Source organism: Malania oleifera, chromosome 4, assembly GCF_029873635.1.
Source record: "Malania oleifera isolate guangnan ecotype guangnan chromosome 4, ASM2987363v1, whole genome shotgun sequence".
In the NCBI taxonomy this organism is placed as follows: Eukaryota; Viridiplantae; Streptophyta; class Magnoliopsida; order Santalales; family Ximeniaceae; genus Malania; species Malania oleifera.
This window is the reverse complement of record NC_080420.1, coordinates 111,462,955-111,478,869: the sequence shown is the minus strand read 5'-3', so window position 1 is coordinate 111,478,869 and position 15,915 is coordinate 111,462,955. Positions and strand designations below refer to the sequence as shown.

General features: G+C 34.3%; 1 long non-coding RNA gene across 1 annotated transcript; it reads left to right on the top strand.

The window, feature by feature from the left end:
• The first annotated feature begins 9,151 nt into the window (after positions 1-9,151).
• Positions 9,152-15,358, top strand: LOC131154372 (uncharacterized). Its single transcript, XR_009136429.1, has 2 exons — positions 9,152-10,002; positions 15,229-15,358. It is a non-coding gene; the product is annotated as an uncharacterized LOC131154372 (long non-coding RNA).
• The last annotated feature ends 557 nt before the right edge of the window (positions 15,359-15,915 follow it).

The following is a 15,915-nucleotide window of genomic DNA, read 5'->3' as shown; positions in this document are numbered from 1 at the left end:
ATAAATATATAATATATGCTAAGATTCTACACATAACACTATGCCATAAAACTAAATATATAATATGAGCTAAAATATCAAATAGAACATTAATACTAGAATATAAAATATATAATATAGACTAAGATAATGAACCTACCATAATATTAAAATACTACATGTACGTTATAAACTAAAATGCCCAAACATACCGTAATACATACAATCATAATGAAAATAATAAATATCCACAAATACTATAATATGTAACAAATTACCCTAATACTATATATACTAAATATATAATATAATAGTATGATACCAAAACACCAAATATATTATGTTACCTTAAACATTAAACTTACCATAATAAATAATACCTTCATACTTAAAAGTATCATAACAATAATAAATGTATAAAATTACTTAACATGCTATATTCCTAAACATACATAGTAACCTAAAATACTAAATTAGATATATGATATTACTTCAAATACTAATTTGCTAAATACCTAATATATCTAAAATTCTAAAATACTAAAATATTAATCTACTAAAATACTAACATGTTATATAACATTATCAACATCCTAAAATACAAATAATATAATACAAAGTTAGCATGCCATGAATAAAATAATAAAAGAAAAATCTTTAAACATATATAAGACAAAAGACCACGTGTGTTGTGTGTACGTGTGTGTGTGTGTGTGTGTGTGTTGGTGCAGGAAACTCCCGGGGTGCTGGGTGCGTGTGTGTACAGGGGAGCTTATAGAGGGTTCACCGCCGGGGACGAAGGTGGCTTCGGGTGGTTGGGATAGGGGAGGATGCCGGAGACGACAACAGACGCAGGGTCGCTGGAAACCATGGTGGTGGGGGTCGTCGGAGTGTTGCAGCGATCTGGAAGCTGTGGCTGGGCCGTGGAGGATCTGGTGAACAAGCAGTGGCCGGACGGAGATATGGGGAGACCTGAGTTGCTGCTGCTGCTTGGTGTCGGACTGACGGAGCCGTGGTCGTAGGGCGACGACGATGGCGACGGCGTGGGAACGATGGCGGCGTTCACGGCTTGCGGAAACGATGGTCGTGGAGATATTGTCGGGATTGCTGCTGGGGCTGTGGTCTGGTATTGAAGAGGAAACAAGGAAGGGTAGAGGGGGGGAAGTGCTCAGTTGCCGGTGCTGTGCAGCGAGAGAGGCAGCAGGGTGGTGCGGTGAGTGTGGAGTAGCAGAGGAGAGGGTAGAAGAGAAGGCAGCAGAGCCTGCTATGCAGCCGTATGTGCGTGTGGGTGGTCGTGACGAGAGACAAGGAAGAAGAGTGAGATGGAGGTTGAGGGGCTCGGCTGAGGATGGTTGTGCCCGAGGGAGCGGCGGCGAGAGGGGCAGCAGGGGGTTGCTCGTGGGTGTGGGAGGCTGGCCGTGAGAGGCTGCTGCGGTGAGGGTGCAGCTGGGTCCAAGGTAGGAGATTGAGGGGGCGGTTAGGGTTTTTTCTTTTTTTGTCTCCGCCTTTGGCTGTGTGCGCGCCCCCCATTTATAAAAAAAACAACCTTAAAAATCTTCTTTTCTTTTCCTTTTTCTTTTTTATTCCCTTCATACTTTTATGGTAATAATATATACAGTAATAATGATAATAATAAAAATAATAATTAGTAAATAAAGTAATAATACTAACATTAAAAACAATAATTAATAATAATAATAGAAAAATAATAGAAATAATAATAAAGTAATAATATTAATATATGAAAATAATAATAATAATAATAATAATAGCGGTAAATAATAATAAATTACTTATATCAATATAAGAAAATAATTAATAATAATAATAATAGTGAAAATAAAAATAATAATAATAATATAAATAACAACAATAAAAATCATAGTAATAATAATAATAATAATAATAATAGTGATAATAAAATAATAATAATAAAAATAAGATAATAATAATAATAATAATAATAATAATACAGTGAGAAATGACCCTTTGTTTTATTTGGTTAGGGCAAAAATAGGGTGTCTACAATGAGGATCCATTTCATTATACTCCAACCCCTTATTTTATCATCTGTTATGTTTAGATACACTTTTATTTGGTCTGTATGTATTCTAAAATAGCTTTTATGTTTGCTTCTGACGATCACATTCACCACACACACACAGATACTATAATATGGTAATTGTGCTTTTGCTTAGGATATATATTTGCAGTACTTTGATTTGCATGTATTTGTGCCTGGATGACTATTCTATTGAAATGTATGCTTAGTATAGAAAACGTCTTGCATGGCGGATGCAGTCGATGAGAGTTGCCTGCTGGTAGATTATAGGTTCTCGCATGCCTTACTCTTGAAATATTACTTGTTTGAGAATCGTTTTTGTGCAGATAAAATTTGAGAAATGTCCTATTTACAGCTGGCATGCTGCCGAATTTTCTGTAGACATTTGCCGAAATGGTTGAAACGATCTTTGAATACCTTGTGTGCAAATACAATTTGATCTTAGACTTTAAGTATTTACGCTTAGCTCATTTGTTTTGAAATTCTAAATTCCTTGGAACTAGTTATCCGTACATATTTGAAGTGCTTAGATATTGGCAGGTTATTATGGATTGATCATATCTTCAAACAAAATGCTACCAAATTTTTTATTGTGCACAACCATATATCATTTTCTAAATGCTAAACTTCTTAAAACTTGAGTTTGTTTCTAAAATAACATTTGAATTTTACTCAAGTTGATTTATTAGGAAAATGCATATTCTTAGGGGGAGTCACTTAATATTAAAATCATTTGGCCCTAAGAAATAGAAATGTATTGTTCTTTCATTCTATACATTATTTGGAAAATACATTAACTAGGTGATATTAATGTGCATGTCTTGACAACATCTATATTAGATATCATGCTCACTTCAAAATATCATGTTTTTGCAAATGTTAGTATTTTTATTAGTTAGCATGATTATAGTTGGTAGGCTCACTATCATAAAAGCATAACATTGGTATCTTGTCGACATGTTTTCATTTAATATACCTTGTAGAAATTCGAGCTTGTTTTGATAAACAAAAGATGATTATGATAAAATTTACGTGAAAATATTTTTGAAAGGATGAATGAAAGCCAAATGAAAATTTAATCTTCATCCTTACATTATCATCCAATGGGGGAGTATAGAACATAAAAATTATCAATTGGAATCATATGCTAAATGTTTCTCCTACTCCCTTGATGAACATTCTGTTTGGATTACTTAGTTGAAATTTGCTGCATATTGTGCATGGAAATTCCAAACAGGTCACTTAGGTACATGGTTTTGGTTGAGAATGATCTATTTTTCAAACGGCTTACTGCCGAATTTTTTTTCCTTTCTCCCAATATACCTTCTGTATCTAAATGACATACTTTACCTTCGTATCTTATTGTTTAACCCTTTTTGCTATTGCCAAAAGGGGGACAAGAGACAAAAGTGGGGTAAAACTGTGCTTAATTATACTTAATCCTTTAATATCTTTTAATACCCATCACTTTAAGAATCTTTATGCATAAAGTCAGGGGGAGCCTTTCTTGGCTGTACCCACTTTTGCATAAAGTATTTGTTATCATCAAAAAGGGGGAGATTATTAACCTTATAGGTCATATCCAGTTTTGATTATAACAAATACTCTTCGTACTAATGGTTGTACTTAGAATTGCATGCAGGTTCACCTTGTGCGTGCTTCAGAACTTAAAGACACATCATGATGGCGTGCGGTGTTCGTGCCAAAAAATGAAGATATATATGTTGTAATTTGTATTCATTTGATTATTTCTTCATTTTAGGATGTATTTTATTATGAACTGTGCACATATATGGCTTGTAATAATTTGCATCATGCATGATAGGTAGGTATGTTCAAAACGACCATAGTTGGACCTTAGGTACCTACACGACACAAAGTCCCCTACATCACTTATCATAATCAGGAGAATCAAAATGAGGCTAAAATGCATTTAATAGGGAAAGATGAGAGGGTTTGGGCGACCGAACCTTTGCCGTGTAAAGCAGCTTGGGCGACCGAACCAGTCAACATGTTGACTTGGTCTTCGGCCACCCAAACCATTTTTGAACGTACCTTCCTCGGGCACCCAAACGCCTGTCAGGGCACTTTTCAACTACTCGAGCGACCATCTATTTACGTTCAAAAGATGGCTTGGGTGGGCGACCAAACTGCCTAGTTCGGTTAACTAAACTATGAGTCAGGCACCTGAATTATAGAACATTTGCTACTGACTTTGTTTCAGCCAACCGTCTCACCCTTTGGGCACCCCAACCTCTAAAAGATGAATTTTTGATTGTGTCTGTTCGGGCACCCAAACCTCTAGCCGGGCACCCGTACCTCGAGGGTTAAAATAATTTTTACCGAAATTTTTAACAGGGTAAAAAGGGCTTGTATTCTTAATAGTCTTTCAAACAAATTTAATTATACCCACTTTGTCCCTAATGGTCAAAAATTCCTCCTTGCCTATATATGCTCATTCATTTGTCTTAATTAGTAAGGGATTAGCAAACTGAATTAGGGAAAAATTCTCTCATCTTTCAAAACTCTATATTAGCCAAATACCTCTTCCAAACACTCACAAACTCTTTAATCTTGATTTCTCAAAAGCATTGTGAGTATCTTGCAAGGTTAGTGCGCTTAATCACATTTGCTAGAACTCTCATTTACGTTATTGCTTGATCGATTTTCTGAGAGAGTTTAGTATTAAGGTTCTTCCACTAATTTCATTTGATAAATTTAGTGTGGAAAAACCTTGAGGGTTGTGGTTCTTGCATTATTGTTGCAAGATACCTGAACCTAGATTTTATGTGCAAAAATCCTTCTCAAAAGCTAGTGCCTCAAACAACTCTTGTGTGCTTTGAATATCAGAATACATCATTGAGGTAGTTTGTTTGAAAGCTAGTGCCTCAAACAACTCTTATGTGCTTTGAATATCATAATACATCATTGAGGTAGTTTGTTTGAACTTGCTTAGGATATTTTGAAACCTTAATTTGATATTTTATTATTCACATAGTGTGTTTCAAATATTGCTTAGGTATACACTTAAGATCTGAACTAAAATCTTATACGTGATTGAGTGTTTTAGCACACATTAGAGCACTGAACATATTTACATATCATTCGTGCTTGCATTATTGATCGAGCTATATTAGTGCATACATCTGTTTGTCTAGAAGTGAATTTATGTGTACAAACATTTTATACACATTGGTTGTATTCCAGGCGCAGACCTAAAGAGGGAGACTAGCCTTGTGGAATAATCCCGAATTGGCTTAGACGCGGTTAGGAAAGTTAGGTGCGTCATCCTGCTAAGGCGTGTCGGTTGAGACCAACTCCTTGAATTGACCTGGTTGTATTAGGTTCCGCTCCACCGATTTAAGTGAGCATTATAGTGGTAATCCTTGTGTTGATGTGGCCAAGACAGGGACGTAGACACTGTTGGTCGAACCCCGATAACATACCGTGCGTGTTCTTTACATTTCCGCAGTTTAATTATTGCACGTGTATGTTATGTTGTGAATGATTGAGTTTACATTTGCATAGAAAGACTCTAGGTTAAGTAATATTTTTTATCTCGTTCATCCTAATCTATAATTTTTAAATACCCAATTCACCCCCCTTTTGGGATTGCACCAACTCTAACAATATGCGCAGAAACTTGTATTTTGTAGTATTTTTAGAATATTATGATATACCTATTTCAAGACCATAACATTCAGTTCATACAGTATATCAGATATTTCAGTTATACAGTTAAGCAGATATCTCAAAAACTTAGTTATTACAATTTACTCAGCAATTTATATGATGCTACGGTTATTTCAGATGTTACAGAATCATGGTAAAAATAGTATTTTAGAAATATTAGTTACGTATATTGTTGATTAATGAGTAATCCCAAGAGGGGGGGTGAATTGGGTATTTAAAAAAATTCTTTGAAACCTATTTACCAATCAATCCCTATATTTAAATTTAACTAGTCACTTATCAAGTTGATGTGAAATTATTCAACATACACAAGCCAGCTAGAAATTGAAATACAATGCAGAAAATAAAAAGATAAAGGAAGAGAGAATGCAACCATGATTTTACGAGGTTCAGCCTACTTGGCCTACGTCCTCACCTTAAGCAACCAGTCAAGGATTCACTAACCCTGCTCCTTAAAATGGGACGGAGCTTCCCTTACAATCCGCTGTTTACAAGAAGTACAGTTTCCTCCTACTCCGCTACTTACAAGAGATACAACTCTCTCCTCTCACACCGGTTCACACACCGAACCGTGTATACAATAGAATCTGAAAAATACACTCAAAAACAATACTTCTAACAAAAGCTGGTGAGTACAATTCAAATTCCTAAAACATTAACATATGATATAACTTGAAGCTCGTAAATGAATGAAAACGATAAAATCGTTTTATGCATGATATGCCTCAACACACAAATCCATTTTTAACCAAAACTTTCAAGTAAAAATAAATTCAAAACGTTTTGGAATAATCTAGGGTTCTTGGTTCACTTTACAAAAATGCACACTTATATAATTAAAGTGAACTTGTTGGCAAAAACTTTATCTTGAATAAACACTCAATCAAAATCACAAAGTTTTATTTCAAGTACTCAACCACAAAACTGAGTATATTAATTTGCAGAAAAATATCCCTCAATTAAAATTATATTTATAAGTATCAAGGGTATTCAATCAAATTCTAATGTCTCTAAAGATAGATCCTTTTAGAAACCACACACTTGAATCAAACCTTTCAATGAGTCACACACCATAAAACAAATAACGATCTAGTTCAAAAAGACTTGATATATATAAAGATACTTTCAAGATCACTCTTTTAATAGAAAACTAGGTTTTTTAATAAGAAGCCGTTTGAGACAATATATGTATATTTATATAATCTTGAACCAAAATTTAACCTACCAAGTTAGATAAACTTTCTCAAGTAATGATCTCTTAGAAAATTAATTTTTGTACAAAAAGCACACTCAAGATCAATACTTTTCAATACTAGTCAAGAAACAAACAATGAGATGATATGCAAAAATCACAAGACTAATAACTTGAAAGATCAAACCTCAATACTAGATTGAAGTACAGTAGAGTAAACAAGTTCCTTTTGAAAATCTGAATTGATTTGCCCAAGTTTGAAGATATGAGATTGATGTATAGACAAACGAATAGCACTAAGAGTAGATAATCAACAAACTTGCAACAAGGTGTGTTCTTCTATTTCTTGTGTGTGTCTCTCTCTTCTAGGGTTTAGATATTCATAATATATAGTATATTATCCTTAGAATCAATCTCAGCAGTTGGATCAATAAAATACCTCGCGTGTCTTTTTAATAAAGAACTGATTTTTAGGCTTTTCTGCGAGTTCAGGCAACCGAACTCGACTTCAGGTGCCTGAGGTTCTAAGGTTAGGCGACCGAGGTACCTCTGTCAGGTTCTGTCTTTCCCATTTAATTCTTTAGACTACCAAACTTAATCTTTAGGCTACCGAAGAAATTCTTCAGGCGCCTGAGGTTAACTTCAGGCTACCAAAGTCCCCTTTTTCACGCATATTCATTTCCAATTTAAAATTCTACTTTGATTCTTTGTTTAGGTCTTTTACAAAACAAGTTTTCATGATTTTAAACACATTTCTAAGCCCATGTAAGTACTCTAATGATGTACATGAAATGCATGAATTCTAAAATTATTCTAAGTTATATTGAGCCTCAAGATAAATCATACGAAAATGTAGATACATGAGTTCTAAATACCCATTCCCAAGACATTCTTGAACTTTACCACTTGCATCTTGATTATCAAACTCTTTGAGTTCCATGGTACTTTCTAATATGTATAAGTTTTACTTTATGGCATCCATGACTCGTTATCTTTCCGTGCATGCTCAATGTAAGTTCTGGTCACAAACTCAATGCACAGATCAAATATCAAGTGATTTGTCATTATCAAAAATCGAATTGGACTCATAGAGTCAATATATATAGTATCAGACCCTGATGGACCATATTCAGTAGCAGAGCACGATACCGTAGTTATATTCAATTCAAAGTGCAACCCCTATTCAGATAATAGGTGGTATTCAGAAGTCGATCGTGCCTATGTTGTGGACAGGCTCCCCATCAGATATGGGTTGAGAGGGCCGATCTAACTATCAGAGTTCAGTTGACTTACCCTGATTGGCCAGCTAGGTTAGGTCTCGCCTTCGGGCCACACAACCTTGTCATGAGGAGTTAATTCATGACTTTAGTTATCCATCTAGGGAATTTTCACAAATATTATTTATATATATTATGATAATATTTTACAAACGACAGTTATACTTATAAGTATTATCAGTATTATGAATAGAACATTCTGAATAATCATTTTATGTTAAGCTACATAAGCTTGTTTTATATGATAATAGTGTCTACACTCCAATTTTTACCGACCCTTCCTGAAAAGACCTGGTTTAATTTAAGTTAAATTGAAATCCCCCTTATTTTCAATTGAGTCCTTTTCAAAATTTGAGTCATGTCTAGGGTCATAATCCTTTCAAAATGGTCTTGTTATTTCAGGTGGAGTACCGACATTTTTGAAAAAATTGTGAATCCCCCTATAGTTGCCTTGGTTGCAAAATTAATCTCTACTCTTAGTTTAGGGGTTGTGAAGTAAATCGTATATTTTCAAAAAGCTTAAAGTCAATTTCATTTTTCAAAAAATAAGTCCCTTTGTTGGGATCTCCACTCAAATCTTCGGCATGTCAAGAAAAAATCCTGAGTTATCACTAAATTGAGATCTTGTAATTTCAAAAATAAAAGTTTTGTTTTCCATTTTAGTTTTTAATTTTTAGATTTGAATCCTTCTAACTTTTAGTTAGATTTCGCTTCACCATTGGAAATTAAGTTTTAATGTGAGTCCTAGTTTTAAGTTAAATCCTTTGAATATGAGTTTTTAAAAGTGAGTTTTTAAAATTAGGTAGGTCTTAAGGTCATACTTTATTAACTAGGTATTCTTAGGCAGAGTTGATTAACTTTGACAATTTGGATTTCACTGGGTATTAAAATAAATGATGTTACATTTTATGGAAAAAGGGAGAGAGGTGGGTCCCAATTGCGTGTGTAAGGTGCAAACACATAATACATGAAGGAAGTTACAAAAACTGTAAAATGCCAAGCGCAATAAATGTTACAAAATAGGTTACAAATAATGGTTGCAGGAGAGAATTTGGAAAATGTACATACAGAATGCATCAGCCAAAAAGAAATAAATAAAATACAAAATCAAAATCAAAATGCAACAAGAAGATGCCTTGCCCTCCACTCGTGGGTTGCCACCTGGAGCCTCCAAGGTGTCTACGTACAAAGGTAACAACAATGTAGGTTGTTAGCAGCTGAAATAAAAAAATAGTAATAATAAAAGAAAATGGAAAGTGAAATCATTGAGAAGGAATTATTCCCTGACAGTTCGTTAATGGGGAAATTGGTAAAGGAAATATTCCCTCGCCAGCTCAGGGAAATTCCGTTAGGATTAGGAAATTTGGCGCCAAGAGGTCGCCCCTAACTCCCTATAAATAGAGAGCACAGTAGAAGGGCACCCCTCAGAGAGCCTAAAAACTCTACAAGAATTGAGAGAAAATTAGAGAGAGCACAGAAACCCTGGTGAAATTGGGAGAAGTAAGAAAAAATTCAGAGGAGAGGGAAGGCTCTGCCAGTTTTAAACACACAGAGGGCATAGAGAAGTGTCAGGAAAATAGAGAGATAAAAATAAATGCTAGGAAAATAAGAGGGATCTGAGAGCATAGAAAAACTGTGTCCAAAATCAGGAGAAAAGAGGAAGAAGAGACGGGAAGCGCTACAGAGAAACTCTGCAGAATTTGATAGCAGAGAGCTTGGAAACTCATTCAGATCCACCAGAGAACCCGCGGACAGATACAAGAGAGGAGAATCAAAGGAGGAGGAGCAAAGAAAGGAAGGTAACCCAAAAACCTACTGAAATCGTTTAGTTCTTATATTGAGAAATAGATGTGAAGTAAATGCAGGTGCTCTACCGTAATCTTCTCAGGCTTCGAACCAGAGCTCAGTTCCAACCCCATTCCTTAGAACCCATTTTTAAGAGAACCCCCTAAGCCCGTCTAGCCTAAACCAACCCATCTTAACCCCCAAAGCCCACTAGTGCTTCTAAACCTGGCCCTTTCTAAATTTGTCCCCTCAAACCTATTTTAAGCATGACCATTTGGGTTGACCCAACACCCATTTTAAAACCCCATGATTCCAATTTCAAAATATCCCGAGGCCCAGCTCTTACCCCAAAACCCATTCTCACCACTGGCCCATTTGTTTTAAAATGAAACAGCCCCTTTTAAAAAAAAAAAATTTCAACCAGCCCAACCTGCATTAGCTCACCCTGGCCTAGCCAGTTTTATCTCAAGCCCACTTCCCAACTGGGCCTTACATGTCACCCACACGTTCCTCGCCCGAGTTTCCAACTCAGACGAATCAACCCACACCTTGACCTACTAGAGTCGAGACGACCCGTTCATCTCCAACCTCCCCCCATCTCACTATCCCCACGGTCACAACCAAAATAGTATCTATTTGTTCATCACAGTGAAGGAGCCATCCAAAAATCACACAACCAAATTTCGAACAAAAGTAAAAAGGAAAAGAAATCGTCAGGGAGGAGTGACACTTAGCTTTTAGACTTCTTTCGGGTCACAATTCGAGCCTAACCCCTCGACTTCGCATGTTCAGATCGCGGGTGAATCAAGGGTTTCAACATCACATTGGAAAAAGAGGAGATCAAATCTCCTCCATTGCTAGGTCGGGTCAAAGCACCGATGATCCTATTTTGCTGCACTTCTTGAACTCAACTATTCACTCTGCCCTACATAGTCATCAATCTTCAATTGAATCCTCTTCAACCCCGCATTCAATTCAGTTCTAAATCCTTATTTAAATCCACCCGTGGCTCTACTGTTTGGCCTCTTCTGCACCGTCGCTTCTTAGCGCCATTCGCTCTATTCCATTTTTCAAAAACTCCGTTCCCAAATCCAACGCTAATGCTAGCTATAGAAACTTGGGTTTTTGATTTAATATCGAGATGTGGATGATGACCGAGGCGGAGATATTCTGGAACAAGATGCAATTCAACAACCAAAGGGTGCTCAGCTTCATAACCTCAACAAGCGTAACAAAGATCCGTTCACCAGATCCGACGGCTCCTGCCACCTTGGCTAGGGGGAGACCGACGAGTATGTGTTCAAGTCCAGTGATGGCGAGAGCGAGGGCGTGGGGCTGGAGAGCAAGCGTGATAGGCGGCCATGGAGTGACCGAGTTTGAGCTTGATGGTGGTCATGGTGATTATCAGTTGTTGAAGAACGAGGAAAATTTGAAGGCAGGATCTTGGGGCTTAAGCTCGTATAATAGCCAGGATGGTCATAGGGAGAGATAGAGAGTGATCGAGGGCTTGGATCGCTGTGTATGCCGTGAGATTCAGAGACGGTGGTGGCCAGAGGTGTAGCGCGAGGATGACGACCAACAGAAGATCTACCTATTTTTTTCGGTTTTAACCTTTTATTTTTTAAATATATTAAATAATACCTTTTTCAGGAAAATATTTCCTGGAATAACCAAGTAGCGAGATTTAAGCAAATCTCACTATTTGAAATAGCAAGATTTGTCACGTGTCATTTTCATAAAAAAATTATTTAATATATTTAAAAATAAAAATAAAAATTCAGAAAATAAATTATTTTGCGTTATAAATCTGGAAATAATTTATTACGCAGAATAATTTATTTTCCGATTTATCATTTTAAAAAATTATATTAAAAGAATTTATTGTATAATAAATTGAAAATTTGAACTTTATTTTAAATTATCAATTTTAATTGTACCTGAAATTAATATATATATATATATACACTGACAGTTTGTTAAAGGGACAGAAAATATAACGTTTAAAAATATTATTCATTTTTTAAAAATATTTAAAAATAATAATATATATTTAGAGTTTGAAATTTAAATTATAAATATGATTTTTATGTATTTGTACAAAAAAATAAATGTTTTTTTATAATTTTACCCAAATTTAAATTTGACTCTCGAATTCAAATTCTCAAATATAATTTTTTATTTTAATTATTAACTGATTTTTTATGATCGATGAATAGAAAAAATCAAAGTAAAAAGTTGATTCTTTTTAAGAAATAAAAAAAAAAAGTGTGTTGGCTTTTTTGAGGTTAAATATTCTTAAGTCAAAGATTTGTGTAATTAATGTATTTATTTGTGGATTCTAATTATGTGGGATACTCTTTCTAAGATTACTTCTTAGATGTTTTCACTTATTGTTTTGTTCAATTAATAAAAAAAAAAATGAGAGAAGATTAAGATATGATAATTATGTATACATTTATTATTCAAAGTAAAGATGGATTATCTTTATTATAAGAGATGAGAAAAAAAAATGTTAAAGACTTGCTTAGTTGTGGAAGATATTTTTTATTTTCTAATATTTAAAATTTTAAAAAGTTATAAAATTTTAGCTTTTTTTTAAAAATATTTTGAATATACATATAAAAAAAGTATAAAATTGGGTGTAAATACCCAGAAAATATAATAAATAAAAGAAATTGGAAAAAATAGATTTTTGGCTAAGAAAGGAGAAAAATCGGCGACAATTTCCTGGAGAGGAGAGAAAACCGGTGACAGTTTTAGGGATTTGTCGCGGGACGGTAAATAAAAACCATTTCAAACTCTAAATAATTCTCTTTACATTTTGTTAATTTATTAGTTATTAAATATAATTCCGCCTAATTATCAACAAGACATTCAAATTAGGATCATTTGTTAGCAATTTTTAAAAATTAAATTGTGGTATCCAAAATAATATGTGAATTGCTTTAATTTAAAATTTTAAACAGAAGATAGTGCTTTTGAGATTTAGTGAAAAATATAAAAATCTATATTTTAAAATTTTGAGATTTGTTCAAAAAAATATATATTTATCTATATATTTAATATGAAAATATATATTTTAAAAAAATTCTTCTGCGTAATAAATCGGGAAATAATTTATTACGCAGAATAATTTATTTCCCGATTTATCATTTTTTAAAAATATATATATTAAATAATATATTTTTTATGGAAATGACACGTGGCAAATCTCGCTACTTCAAATAGCGAGATTTGCTTAAATCTCGCTACTTCAAGTAGCGAGATTTGTTTAAATCTCGCTACTCCAAGTAGCGAGATTACGTCAAGGTTATTCCGAAAAATATTTTTTCGAAAAGGTATTATTTAATATATTTAAAAAATAAAAGGTTAAAACCAGAAAAAACTAGAAGATCTACAACCAAAAAGGAGTGATCAAGCATACATGTAATGATGGGAGGCTCGCTCGATTGGAGGATGCAAAGAGCAGAGTGATGGAGAGGAACATGGAGGTTTTAGAGGGGAAGAAAAATGAAAGAACAAAATGGACAAGAATGGGACTTCTTGGTTTTTGTATGATGACTTTCAGAACAAGTCAGAGTGCAACACGTGGCGCTCTCTCCTCCGTGGGTTCAAGGCCTCATGTGGACGATTCTTAACCATATGACGCGTGTTTCTTAGGGATGTTGTGGATTGCGCCACGTCCTTAATCTGTGCCACTATAACTTGCCCCGTTCATAACGCGCCATGTGGCGTCTAGTCTTGACCATGACCTTAAAAGGGGTTTACCCGTTTTGAACCGGTTCTCACTTGAACCGGTTGGGTCCGTAAGGGACCAATTTAGTGTATATATATATATATTTAAATAAATTCCCAAAAAATCCATAAAAATCACAAAAATTCATAAAAAAAAAAAAACATAAAAATCTAGAAAATTCCTAGAAAAATTTTTAAAAAATCTCATAAAGATTTGAACATGATTTGCACTCGAAAATTTTTGAAGAAAATATGGTAAATTCCAAAAAAATTTCCAAATCATGTTTTTGCACTCACTTCACAAAAATAAAAAAAAAAATGTGTACATGTTTTAAGTTTCAAATAAAATCCCTAAATAGCCAAAAAATTCTAGAAAAACCCTAAATATTTTCCGAGCTTCAACTTTCGTGGTTTTCATTTCAAAATTTCGTTTTGTTCATGAAAATATTGGAAAATCCGCAATGGTCTCAACCAAGACCTTAAACTGGTTCTCCCCTCGGACCGGTCAACGTTTGACTGATTCGTTTCCCCCTTTTAAACTGGTTCATGCCTATTTTCTCTATTATTATTATTAGATATTCACAAAAATTCACAAAACATTTTCGTACTTTGATTTCAATTGATTTTATTCATGTTTTTTTTTTTATGTTCGTGAAAAATCACAAATCACAGAAAATGTTTTCACACTTGGAAAAAAATTACAAAAATATTTTTCATCCCGAACGAACTTCGAAAACCTCCCGGAATAGTATTTTCCTACTTGAAAAAACCTACGGATTTCAAAAACCCCTGAGAGAGTATTTTGTACTCTATTTTCAATTTTCCTTCCCGATGATTGCAACAAAGGACACAAACTCTTCGGAGTGTCAGATTGCCTCGGTTCTGAGGGAATACCTATATAGTATTTTCATTACTTGGTTTTTGAAAGGGGGTAATTTTAAAGGCTTATTACATTTATTTCAGGATAATTTTTTATTAATATGATACCATTCGTAAGAACGGGTGCGTAGGGGGTGCTAATACATTCCCCTCGCGTAATCGTACTCCCGAACCCGACTTTGGTAACGTAGGCTGATTCTACCCCTAATGGGGTAGTAATCAAGTGTTCTAACCGCACTTCAAAAGGTTAGTAGCGACTCCATCACACTTTTGTTTTCCATAGAAAAATCATATTTTCAATAGAACATTCTGAATAATCATTTTATGTTAAGCTACATAAGCATGTTTTATATGATAATAGGCATTCAAGTTTCTCTCAATTTTGTTATACTTATAAGTATTATCAGTATTATGAATAGAACATTCTAAATAATCATTTTATGTTAAGCTACATAAGCATGTTTTATATGATAAATAGGCATTCAAGTTTTTCTCAGTTTTGTTATATATAGTATCTTGTTTTAGATCAGATTTTTTCTAGTATATGACTCACTTGCTACACCCTAGTAATAGCATGTTTCGTCTTACGAAGCGTCGTCTCATCTCATTAATTTAATATTTTTCAGGTGATCCAGTTAGGCGAGCAGAACAGGCTCACAGATAGACGGGGCTACAGTGCTACCCTGCCAGTAGGGTGAGTGTTTTTGGGAACGAAGGGTATTTTTGTGTAGCCCTAGTTCAGTTATGTATGAATATTTTGGAAGTATTTAGCACTCTGGTATTGTATTGTATATGTATATGGTTGTGGATACTTGAATTAGCTTCTCGCTGCTTAGGTTGATGTTTTATTCCATCAGGAGTTATCAGCGCAATTTAACTTCTATATATATAAATATATAGAATTTTAGCAGGTCGTTACAATATGAAACTTTCATATGCCAATCCAAATATGTCAGGGACTTGCTAAAGAAATTTAATATGGAAGAGTGTAAAATTCTTGGTACTCCTATGAGTTCTTCCATCAAACTTGATAAAGATGAGCAAGGGATTCCTGTTGATGTGAATTTGTATCGTGGTATGATTAAGAGTCTTCTATATCTCACTGTTAGTAGGCCTAATGTTATGTTTAGAGTATGCATGTGTGCTAGGTTTCAAGCCGCTCCTAAGGAATCTCATCTATTAGCAGTTAAACAAATCCTTAGGTACCTAGTTGGAACTATAGAGTTAGGCTTATGGTACCCTAAGCATACAACCTTTGAGATTGTGAGTTATACTAACACTGACTTTGTCGGTAGTAAAGTTGATAAGAAGAG